Below are 10,512 nucleotides of genomic sequence, written 5' to 3'. Positions count from 1 at the left end.
GATCACAGGTGTTTGGGGCCCCACTGAGCTTTGGCCATTTCCACATTTTTTAGCTGCAAAAAAGAGTGAAAACATAACAGGATAAAAGAAATGCCTGAGGTATAGAAACAGCTTTTCTCATACTAGAGGTTTTGCTCAAACAGGAGGCAACTAAGGATATGTGCCGGCAGTGTTTTGTTATGCTGCCGTGTCTGCTCATGTTTCCTGCAAATTATTAGTGAAGAAGGTAAAACAGTATTTTCATGGGACTTGCTGTCCTTAATTTTTTTTGTCTCCTTTCCCAAGGAAAGGGAATTTAAGCAATTATGTGATTACACACCCATTTTTCCAAATAACTTTTCAACTTACTGCCTACTTTCAGCCCAACCTGGCAGAGGTGTTCAGTTCTTAACATAATTTATGGTGCTCATGTGCATACCTTCGTTAGATATATTTTTTCTTCTAATATTGTTGAAACATAAACTTTTTTTTTTCCCCAGTATACACAGCTGTCTGTTTTCTTGATTTACATGTGGCCAGTGTAGGCTGCATAAAGGAAAAATTGGGATAGAACAGGGACTGTGGGACCCCACAAAGCTTGTTCAGGTGACTTTGCAGCTATACCATGGATGCAACCTGGATGATTAACCTATAGTTAGCTGAGAACTTCTGTTTGAAATTAAATGCTTGGTTGTTTTGATTTGTAGCAATGCTTCCTTTTCAGTGCTACGTATGTGTAGAGTGGGGAAAAAATTCTTAAGGTGTTCAAAATCCAAAAGAAGTGCTTTGAAATCATCAAAATGAATAGATTGGTTGAACCTGGGGGGTTTTGGGGTAGTTGTTCTTGGAGAGTAGAAGACAGCAATGAGTATTTGGGGAAACAATTTTTGGTTTGTGAAAACTTCCAGGATTAACATTTCTTCTTGATTTGGGCAGGGAAGAAAAGCTATAGAAAAAGGACTGTTCACCATCAAGAACTGCACTGTGCCTGCCATTTCAAAGGGAGGCAATGGCTCTCTAAACCAACAGTTACCTGAATGCTGCTTTCTACGCATGGTTTAGGTTCAGATAAACAGGTTTTATTTGTGGTATTTACACAGCATTTTACAATGTTTCTTTTCCTGATAAGAATCGATAAATATAGTAAGAAAACTAAGAAAGATTTCTCCTTGAGGCATATGTACAGCTGAGGTCAGAATCACAAGATCCTACGTTGACTGCAGTGGCCCATTCAAAACAGCAGCAGCCAGTGGAGAATAGTTCATGTGCAGACCCTTATTTACCTCTCAGTCTGAAAGAAGCTTGGTTCCCAGTTTCCAGTCTATTCTTATTCATTCTTGCAGCTTCTTCACTTTCTGTTGGGATCGTATTCAACATACCTTCTTCTTGTCCCTGCACGCTAATGTCCTACCGATGTTGCCGGGATTTCTTGGGTATGATTGGTGGTGGCTGGAGAGTCAGAGGATCCAGGATTTTCTCTGGCTGGAACATATTTTCAGCACGTGAGTATCCTAACTCTGCCAAGAGTTTCCACACTAGATAAAGATAGCCATGCTCAGCTATAGAATAGCCATGTTGATTAATAAATACTCAGAGCCCAACATCTCTTCTGCTTTTAAAACATCCACTCCTGATTCACCTTTCTCTCCTCTGAGCCCAGATAGGGTTATCCACTGTATAGGGTGCTGTATGAACTGGCCAACAAAAAATGGTTGAAAACTAGAACCTAGATAATGTCCTATTTTGAAGGACCTACTTGGAACTAACTCCTCTTTACATGGATATAACTTCCAGGGAACCAGGTCATAAGCTGGTAGTGCTATCATGGGTATTTTAGGAGGTAGTGTGGCATAATGTGTCTCTTTAGCTTCATGAAATAGAGTCCAAAGTCCTGCCTCCTCCTCTCAATAGTTATCCTTATTTCAGTATGTAATTTCCATTGAAATCAGTGCAAGTTGAGTGCTTAGGTATCAGTCTTTCACTCCTAGAGTGGGTAGGTGTTTTGCGTAAGAGGACCCAAATTCAACCCCCGCTGACGGAGTGTTTTTCTTTTTTGAAATATCCACTGATATTTTACTGGCCAAATGGATGAGTCTTACTGGGAGAAAGACAGGGTTGAAGACAACTCCCTACTCAGGTGAGTCTTTTGTGGAAAAGGAGAAGAAAAGTTGGGAGGATGACGCATCTTATATGAATCTATGGCTAGGAAAATCCCAGGCTTGAAAACAAATATTGCTACAGTAAAGTTCACTGAAAAATACAGTACCTTCTGTAGGTAGAAGAGGCATTTTTCATAATCCTCGGCTGTGGAACAGGTGACAAGGATTGGTTCTGTCAGGCTTCCTGCAAGACATTAGCAGGGAACAGTTTGGTGATGGAAAAGTGTGCAAAGTTTGCCGTGACACACGGTTTATTAGCCCAGAGCAAGGGAAGTCACAGGGACTATCCCTTGTGGGAAGACAGCCTCACAAGATAACCCATCCTTGAAGCAAGCCTGAGCACTGTTTTTTCTCAGTTTCTCATTAGAGTCACAAAATGGTTGAGGTTGGAAGGGACCTCTGGAACTCATGTGGTCCAACCCTCCTGCTCAAGCAGGGCCACCCAGAGCCGGTTGCGCAAGGCATTGTCCAGGCAGCTTTTGAGTATCTCACAGAATCACAGAATCGATGAGGTTGGAAGAGACCTCTGGGATCATCAAGTCCAACCTTTGCCCTAACACCCCCATGTCAACCAGACCACGGCACTAAGTGCTACCTCCAGGCTTTCCTTAAACCCCCCCAGGGATGGGGACTCCACCACCCCCCTGGGCAGCCCATTCCAACGCCTAACCACCCTTTCTGGGAGGAAATGCCTCCTCATTTCTAGCCTGAACTTCCCCTGGCGCAGTTTCAGACCATGCCCTCTTGTCCTGTCAATCCTGTCTCCAAGGTTGGAGACTCTCCAATCTCTTTGAGCAACCTGTCCCCATGCTCAATCACCCTCACAGGAAAAATTTTTTCCCTCTGTTCAGACAGAACCTCCCGTGTTTCATAGTTCTCACCTTTCTTTTTCAGTTACATACCTGTGATTTCAAACTGTAACCTCCCCAGCACAGCGGATTTCTCCTTTGCCTGGATTCCAGTTAGGGGGAGTTTTCCCTTCAAAGAAGAAAAGAAAAGAAAAGAGGTGGTTTTCCTCCAGCTCCTCCCTTTTCTCCTTGCTATTCAGACATTTCATTTCCATCACCCAATGCTCCTCTCTAGCTCCAGCTCCTTTTAGGTCTTCATTTATGTGACCATTTCCAGTATTTCCTCTCTTACCTTGTATGTGACTGCACTTCTGTCCTTATCCACAGAGAGGAAAAGCAGATCTTCTGGAAACAGGATCAACAGTCTTTCCTGAGAGTCCTGTGGAAAAGAGGCGTCTTAGAGACAGCGAAAACATTCAATAACTTCCACTCAGTGGCTCTGTCTCAGTCAAAGGCAGAATATGAAGTTTAATGACTACGACAATACACCAAAACTTGAAACTGTCTGCAGCGCCCAGTTGCTCGTCTACCGGCAATGGATACCATTCTTTGTATTTCTTATTCAGGTTGGATATTCGTTGCTTAGAAAGCTAATATAATATCCCAAAGTGGTGAGGGTGTTTTTTAGAATAGGTCAGGCACACATCTGCAAGGGAATGTTTAGAACGTGTTGATCGTGCAGTGTGAATGGAAAGGGGTGGACCATCCCTCCCAGCTCTACTCCCTTGGAAGCTGAGTGCAACTATTTGGGCACATTGTCAGAAGCAGCTTTCAGAAATATAACTGCATTGCCTTTTTTTTGGTCCTTCTTTTCTTTAAGCATCGGTTCCATGTGAGCCTAAACTTTCACTGGTTCCAGTCTTCTTGAAGCCACCCCCGTGTCAGACTGGTATACATTGTACATTACCCCCATGCGGCCACTAGCCACTTGCACCGTGGTCAAATACTGCATCCTTCCCAGGTGCTGAATAGGTTTTCCTTCCCACTTCAGGATGGTGTTGCACAACAGATGTCTCATCAGCTCCCTTTTCTTCCATTGTTCATCACACGGCACCTTTTTTTTTTTTTTTTTTTTTTTGAGACAGAGCAAAATGAGATAAAAGTAGAAGTATGATGTTTTTCAGGGTTATAGGGTGGTAAAATGCAGGTATTTAGGATATATGCTTGGAAATTGGGAAACCCACGATGAAGTTCCTAGTTTGCTGTAGGTTTCCTACCTACTTGAACAAAACCATGTGTAGAGTGAGCAGCAGCTGAGACAATCAAACAACTTTACCTATTAAAAGGGAAAGGTCTCATTTTCCCCCTCAGAAGAGGTGGGTTGGGACACTGGTTTGACTGGAATTTGAATTTCATCTTAGTTCAAAGCACTTTGGGCTTAGCATTCCAGTCCCTTTATTGGGAGATATTTTCCTTTTCCTTCAAAGTAGTGCTGTCCAGCTAACGGGGGAGTGGGGTTTGGTGTGGACTCGCTGCTTGCACGGCTATGCCGAGTCCTGGATGAATTTCTGCCATCTATATTGAATCCTTAGAGCAGAACCACCTGGGCTGACTACAGTAAAATTAACTTGTAACCACTAGCTACAAACAATTATGTGAACTGTAAGGAACCTCAGAAATCAGCAGTTCTTGAGGATGGATGGTCTGGATTGCACTTTTTCCCCCCAAACTGAAGACAAGCATGCTGTTAGACACAACTAAGGTACAGCGTTGCCTTAGAGTCTGCCACGCTAGGCATCAAGAAGAGCAGAGTGGATGTTTGAAAAAGGGGAAACCTTAGCAGAACTGGAAGTAAATAACACTGGGGAGGGGGGAAAGGCAAGCTGGCTTTCCAGCTGACTCTTACCCTTAAGGAACCTGAGCGTATCAGGACATGGGCAAAGGCTTTGGGAGGACTCCCTGGGTTGCTGTGGGTGAATTCCCTCAGGCCCAGCCGCACGGGTGTTTTCAGTGGCAGTGTGATCCTGCCATCTTGTGACACGGGTGGATGTTGCAGTGTGTGGTGTCGCTTGTGCGACAAAAGTCTGTATTTTGTGACTGTAACTAAGAGGAAATTTAATTTTTTTTAATTTTTTTTTTTAACCAGTGTAGTAGTTACATCTCAGGAATAAAAACGAGCAGTAATTTTTCTAAAGTCTCTCATGAGCATAGAGGAGCAGTTGCAAATTTGTGTGTAGCAGGTTTCCTTGCCGTAGCCTGAAACAGCTTCCTCAAGTAACACTTCATTTCCAGCCTGCATTCTAGACATCCCTGAAAAACCCTGTCCACTTTCAAAGCTACCACCGTTTCCTATTTTCATCCCGTTCCTTTTACATCTCTTCTTCACTTACTCACCAGAAAAGACAGATTATTGTTGGGACTGACTGGGCAGTAAGCGTTTGCCATCTTGATTTGGTGCTGGAGGTGTTGAACCCACATGTCGAAGTCAGCTGAGTTCTGGCAGCAAATGAGCCTGGATTCGATCATGGACCCTGTGCAAAGAAAAAGACAACCCCTGGGTCTGAGGAAGGATGGTTGCGATCTGCCTTTGAGCCTGGGGGGGGAATTCTGTGTGTTCCCCCTCCGCTCTGTCACTCATTATCTCTATAGCCACATTCCACCTGGGCTTTGATAGCTCATGATGAAACAAGCTCGTGTCCGTCTTGCGTTGTTCTTGCTGGCAGATACTGGGTTGGTACTGGGACAGTTAGGTAGCTTCCTTGTTCTATATGCAGACACCAGCATTTCCCTCCTGTTTAGTTTAAGTAGAAAATTAGAGTAAAGGGGAACCTATAATTTGTATTGCCTTGCATGTGAGGAATTCTAGTTAACCATGAGACGTTCTTGATTTAAGGCTGTGCAGCAGTTGTGTCCACCTGTAAAACCTAAGGTTGTGAATTCTTTCCAACTAACTATATCTCATCCCTCTATGTAACTATAGCATATGCTGCCTGTGAGAGTCCCGTCCAGAAAGGCATGGCATATTCTCCAGCATGGCTAAATGTTGGAGAAGGGGCATGTCCCTTCTTCAGCAGTTCTCTGCATGGCCGCATAACCCCTCTCATCTTCTAGCCATGTAGGCCAGTCCTTGAAGGCTAGAGCATGGGTATCGCTGCTTTGTGACTATCACAGACCCCTTCAGGAACTGCAGAACAGGCTTACCAGAAATTTCAAACGTGTGGCTGACTGCACTCGTAATCTCTCTCAGACGCATCCCAGCAAGAGGAAGGAGACCCTGGTATGGTAGGGAACTGTGTTAGAAATTGGTTGGTAACAACAACTTCTCTGTGTCCCGCTGCGGTCCCTCTGTTGTACAGCGGAATGCTTTTTGCAAGCCAGGCTGAAGAATTTCCCGTCCTTTGACTTTAAGGAAGTCTGTGTGGGATGACATTCACCTCATTGTCTGAAGACATAGGAAATTGGGGGGTTATTCATGTTTCCCTACCTGTAAAGTGACTGTCCTCCTTCATAAAGTGCTCCGAGGTGTAGGGGGGGAGCTTCACCAATAGACCAAGGCTGGTATTGAAAAGTACTTTGTATGAACTAGAGGGAATTTCATCGGCCTTGCAACCTCCTCCTCTTTCATTCCTGCCCTATGCCTCAAACCATCTCAGAAGACTACACTCCTGTGCAGGACAAAGAGGACCTAGTTTGCGTTTTGGACCCTGTGCTTCATAAACTGATGATTTCTTTTCTGTGTCCTCTTACAATGCCAATCTTAACTGATGGAGTGACTTAGATTTTTGTCGACCGTAATGTTATACAGATCAAGGACTTTCTTTCTGTAGTTAGGAAGTTTCCTAATTTGGCGCTCTTTTTTTTTTCCCTCACATTTGGGATCCGCAGACATATACTGAATACAGCCATCAGGAGACATTGCTGTGCTGAAGGCAGCTCCTCTGGCTATGTCTCTCCTTGGTACACCATGTCTGCCCCCTGATACTCCTTTCCTTACTCTCTCTCCTGTATTCTCCTGTTCTTACGACCTTCTTTCGACACCTCCTGGTCGATGCCTTGTTCACTTAGCTCATTCATGCAGAGTTGCAGTCCCTTTCCCTGGATAAACAAATTAAGCGATAAGAGACCAGCTAACATCACAGATCCTAGAAGTAGGTGTATAAATAGAAACTGGCACTTCCTCTTCAATCCCTGGAGCAGACTTGCTTCCCTGTTCAAAGTAGGCTGGAAAATGGAGAATCGTGAGCTACGGTGCTAGAAAAGATGCCAAAGCTCCACTGAACTCAGTGAAGTGTCTCTGTCTTGGCTGATGGGACCTGCACATGGTTGCTCCATCCTGAACCTTCCACTTGGCAGGGCACTGAGGGTAGGGACTCTTTTTGCCATGTACGTGCTAGAGCTATGAGCAAAGAGATATTAGGAAATCTTGAATATGAACATGGATATAACAGACACAGAAAGATTCTTGTGCTTTACCTCATAAACAAATGCCTTCTTTGCACGATCCACTGAAAGAATCAGCAAGTGGAAGGAGGACAGCACAATGTAGTATTCACGCATCTCCTGTTGAAATAAGAGCAATTATATCTTTCCTCCAAAATTTTTCCAAATATTTTTTTTTTTTTTAAAAAAAGGAAATAATATTTCTTCAAAGCTCTTCACGTTCCCTTCCTTTCTGCTGATGCAGTTCTTAGTGCATCTTTATGTACAGACAGCGCTGATAGTACGTCGTGCTTAGTGACTGGCTGGTAACTAGGAACTACGCGGTGTTTAACTGCTGGACTGTCTTGCACTAGGTCACAGTTTGACTGAAGCTTTATGTCAGTACTTTGTAATTTTATATCATCGTTCCTTAAATGGTCTCTATGGCTCTCTGAGCACTAGTAAGCCATCATTCCTGTGAGACAGGGAGGTTTTATTCGTGTATACAGCCAGCTAAACAGTGACGTGCAGTTAAAGAGATGTGAATCCATGACAAAGTTAGAACAGATCTCAGTTCCCTCTGACCTCATCAAAACCAGGGTAATGACAATCACAGGGCATTAGTTTTATCAGTCGCCTCCAGTACCTGTGGAGAGGGCTCGATCGTTACACATACAAATTTGCAACCATAATAGCCAGTGCTTATCTCTTTGGGGAGCACAATACAAGGAACTTCTGACAAAAAGGAGATTTTTGTTTCCCCAGGGAATGAATGAAAAGGATCATGCTGCTCAAGGAAGCGGCTATGAAATTCATTCAGCTTTTACTGGTGCTGGTGAAACAAGTTGAACGTATTAGCATTAACTCTTGAAAACAAAGGTCAGGACAAAGCGTAGCTTTGGTCAAGCACTGAGATTTGACAGTAATTTGGGCAGGATGTATGAAATCCAAATTCACCTCCACCTTACCGCTTGCATATTACTCAGTGGTTGTAGTAAGAGGATGATTACCTCCATGTAATAACTTCTCAGAAAAACCAGGGAGGACCAAATAATTTCCCCAAGAGAGTGGATGTTCATCCCTTCCCAGCCGCTGATAGGCTGCGTGATCAACAAGTTTGCTAGTTCCTCCTGTGTTCTTCCCCACGGTATTTCTGTCTGAAACAAGCAAACATTAGCATGCGTTTCTTCTTCTAATCTTACCAGGAATATCCTGTAAAGTAAGACAATTAGAAGTGGAAAAATGGACATGAGAACCAAACAATAATGATTTATAACACTACCTAAAAGAAAGAAGGGGTGATTTTGCAGCCCAGACAGTGGGAGATTTGGATGTTGACCGTATATGAGAATTTGCATAAATCATTTCCCCTCTCTCTGAGCATCTTTTCTCAACAATGGTGATAAAACATGGTGCCAGGAAAACAAATCCCAAACTGACTTGTGATGACAAACTTTCTTGCATGTGAATTTGTGGAACAAAAGCTGAAAACCTGCAGCTGGGCCTCAAAACAGCAAGAACTGTTGGTTACTTGCTTTCAAAACAAAGGGCATGTCATAGCCTCTGACATTTTACTGTAATGGGACACTGCATCAGGCTAATGCTATGGTGGGTGAGATAAACAGGCCTATGATTTCTTCCTTGATTCTACATACAAATCTTTGCTTGCATGACCCTACGCATACTCACATCTTCTGTTTCTGCTAGGATTGCAGAGTCCTTAGGATGGAGGGATTCCTCACTCTGGCCTTCTGAGTTGGACCCTGTTCTGAAATGGAAAAGAACATGGAAAGCACTTACATGTGTTGCAATTTTTAAAAAAAGAGAGACAGGAATTAACGCTCAGTGAGTAGACAAATTTATGGATTGCTGGCATAAATTTGATGTAGTTTAGCATATCCTATTTTCAACAGGAATATTGGGTGGTAACAGCTCGGTGAACTCTAGGAAAAAAAATGCCACAGATGCAGAATCAGAAAGCAGGCGTGTCAAGGAATAACCCACCTGAACTTTTGGGGAACGTACCGCTAAATGTCCCCTCACATTGAGCAGAGACTAGGTCGTAAATTCAACAAAGCACTTACTTAGACTCCTATTTTTCCACTGGCATTGCACAGAAAAGAGTGTAGGGATAACGAAGGCACTCTTAGTGTGTCTGTCTAAATGGACAAGGAAGGAATAACACCGTTTCTTGGAATACGGTGAAATTATGGAAGGAAATGTATAATGTAGCTCAAATGTAATGTACGTTTCTCGACCTAAAGTAAAGGATGCTAAGGTGGTATGGTAATAGTCTTAAGATATGTAAAAGAACACTATAAAGGAGAGGGCAACAATTTTTCCTTTTTGTCTGTCGTGCGTAAGATAGAGACAACGGCCTTACCTGCATTAAAGCTTAGCTATTAGGAAGAAACAATGGCTCGCCTGGGACATTGCAGAAACTTCCGTCGCTGGAGGTTTTGAAGGACAGGTTAGACAAGCCTCTGTCAAGCAAGATTTAGGAAGAGCTGAGGCTGCTGCAGGGGTGGAAGCAGGACTAAAGGCCTCCTGAGCTTCTTTTCAGGCCTCGGATCTGTCTCTGACAACAGAGACAGGTCTGTCCAGGGAAGGAAGGAACGCTTCTGCCTTCAGTTTCTTAAATGCTGACCCTCTATCTTAAAAGACACATGGGGGGGACATGTTGAGGAGAAGTAAGCAGGCTCTAGTTAGAAGATTAGATGAATCTGCCACTTAATGTTGCTCTGTTTAGAAGATTAGATGAATCTGACAGCGTTACTGTAAATTCTGGCTGGAAAAGAGGAAGAAGAGAAAGCTTTTCCTTCAAGGGAGTCATATTTGGAAAGCAAATCTGGCCATTGAGCTTCAGTCTCAAGCACCAAATGTGGAGCTGATAGGCTTTTCTCACATGCCCCCCAAAATGGCTGCCTACCTGATCCTGTCTGTCTTCAGGAGCTCCACCTCATCCTGGCCTGTTCCTGCAGCCCCAGCCTGCCGGGCACTCAGGCCGCAGCATCCCATGCTCCGTCACTGCCTCTCCCATCCACAGGTGCTCGCTGCAAACTGCTGCTGCAATCACAGAATCACATTGACGGCGCCTGAACTACAGTCGATTCGAGTAAGCACGGGAGGGGAAGGAAACACCCGTGTACCCTTCAACTCACTGCTCG

Source organism: Cariama cristata, unplaced genomic scaffold, assembly GCF_000690535.1.
Source record: "Cariama cristata isolate BGI_N322 unplaced genomic scaffold, ASM69053v1 scaffold7915, whole genome shotgun sequence".
Classification (NCBI taxonomy): Eukaryota; Metazoa; Chordata; class Aves; order Cariamiformes; family Cariamidae; genus Cariama; species Cariama cristata.
Note: the sequence above shows the minus strand (reverse complement) of the source record.